Consider the following 2,235-nt stretch of genomic DNA (forward strand, 5'->3'; position numbering starts at 1 on the left):
CACATAAAATAAGTGTTATACAACTCAAAATTATATAACTATAAATAATAGACAACATGTATATAAAATTTGCAAAACAGAAAAAATCCTGTGCAAGTGCGCGGGTCATAGTCTAGTTAGTATTGTATTTTGCAATCAATATTTATATGAATGGGTATCTATACTATATTAAAAGGTATATATGAGCTCCATTAAGCCTGTCCACGTCAGCATAAAAATCAACCAATACGAGATCAGATATTCGCCACGTCAGACGCTCCGCGCGTGTCATTTGGGCCTCGCATTCTTCAGGCCCGATAATGTTCGGAATCGAAAAGTCCGTGTCTCTCTGAAGTCCCCTTTCTCCTTTGCACGAAGAACCAACCATAATTTATCAAAATGGATCTTCGATCCCCTTTCTCTTCCTCTTCTCTGTTTACTACGTTACACGAATCTTTATGGCTCGGAGGAGGAGCGGAGGGAGGCGGTTTCTAGGGTTTCTTGATGCACGATGGGCACGAGCAGCGACCCGATCCAAGACGGTTCCGATGAGCAGCAGAAACGATCAGAGATCTACACATACGAAGCGCCATGGCAGATCTACGCAATGAACTGGAGCGTCCGCTGCGACAAAAAGTACCATTTCGCCATCACCAGCCTCCTCGAGCAGTACCCGAACCGAGTCGAGATCGTCCAGCTCGACGAGTCTAACGGCGAGATCCGCTCCGATCCCAACCTCACCTTCGAGCACCCTTACCCTCACACAAAGACCATCTTCATCCCGGATAAGGAATGCCAGCGCCCCGATCGCCTCGCCACCTCCAGCGACTTCCTCCGCCTATGGCGAATCGCCGACGATCACTCCCGCGTCGAGCTCAAGTCGTGCCTCAACAGCACTTTCTCGGTTTGGAATGTACAAGGTTGAGCTTTTGTGCAAGACAGTTTCGGAAACCAGGATGAGATCCTAGCCATTGATGCGCTGAGGAAGGAGCGTGCACTTACTCTTGGAAGAGATAGAACCATGCTATTACACAAGGTAATAGACTGTTTTTATCATATGGTTTCTGTTGTTCTGTATATGTAAGATTTTGTTATATGATGTTTTAGATGTCTGAGACCAGTCGTACGATTTACCGTGCACCTGCATCGTCTCTTGAGAGCTGCTGTTTCATCAGTGAGACTGAGTACCTGTCTGGTTCGGACAGGAATGCACTGTTGAAAAAGAAACCAGTGTTTCTCCTTAAGAATGCACATTCCGTTGTAGCTAGTGTAATCACCACTAATGGTAATTGAATCTTAACATCATTTAGTTGCAGAGATCATGATGCTCTGAAAAGTCTTAATGCTTTCTTCTTTTCCTAAACCAGAAAATGGTGATCATGATTGTGTGGAGTATAGCAACTCTTCCACAACGAGTTCTTGGGTGAGTTCAGCTGCTGTGTGAAGAGGTAGTGACTTTGCCGCATCTGGAGCTGGTAATGGTTTTGTGCATTTGATGGTTGTTGAAGCAAGTGCCCTTTGGATCTTTATTCAAGCTTCCACTGATAAAGTTTATTTCCTTAATGTTTTCTAATATTATGTTGATGCATCTGTTGTTTCTGAGAGTGGTTAAGAGAAAAGCATTTCACTTCACCAAGTAGTAATCTCACAGTGCTTCTTTTATCATGTTAGAAGACTGGATTTGTGAAAATCTGGTAAATTTTTGATTGCTGGTGTTGGACAGGTATGCCATCATTCTCTCTTATCGTCCTTTTTTCTTTGTTCTCTGCTGTGTTTTTTTTTTAATGCTAATTTCAGAATTGTTATGGGTTTTGTGATATCAATATTTTGCAAGAGACGAGATTTGGAAGATGGGGATGCATAAAATCTGCGCAGAATGGTGTGGCAATACATCCCTTAAGGCTGTCATAAGGATTTAATGAAGAGTTGGTACTTATATTTTTCTGAATCTCAAGTTATGTAATGGCTTCTACTACAAGAAGTTTTGCTCCCTTTTTGTTTGTTTTATTGTACCCTATTTTTTTATAATACAAGAGTGAGAAGAACTTTAACTTTTTTTGAGGTCCTGATGAATCAAAGATGTGAAGAACTACATATAATTTATATAAAGGATAACTATTAGTAACTACTATCACATTTACTTAAGATGTTTGCTCATCTGAACTTTAACTGTTCTTGATTTAAAGCTAAGAGACTCCTGAAACAACTGTTGCCATGACTAAGAAACGTACTCACCTATAAAATGAAGCCATTAAC

At 41.1% G+C, this 2,235-nt stretch overlaps 1 long non-coding RNA gene across 1 annotated transcript; it reads left to right on the forward strand.

Annotated features, from left to right (window-relative positions):
- The first annotated feature begins 305 nt into the window (after nucleotides 1–305).
- LOC106345555 lies at nucleotides 306–2,033 on the forward strand. The gene is made up of 4 exons (XR_001270342.3): nucleotides 306–1,015; nucleotides 1,087–1,264; nucleotides 1,347–1,702; nucleotides 1,814–2,033. It is a non-coding gene; the product is annotated as an uncharacterized LOC106345555 (long non-coding RNA).
- The last annotated feature ends 202 nt before the right edge of the window (nucleotides 2,034–2,235 follow it).

The sequence above is a fragment of the Brassica napus genome, chromosome C9 (genome assembly GCF_020379485.1).
Source record: "Brassica napus cultivar Da-Ae chromosome C9, Da-Ae, whole genome shotgun sequence".
NCBI classification, from domain to species: Eukaryota; Viridiplantae; Streptophyta; class Magnoliopsida; order Brassicales; family Brassicaceae; genus Brassica; species Brassica napus.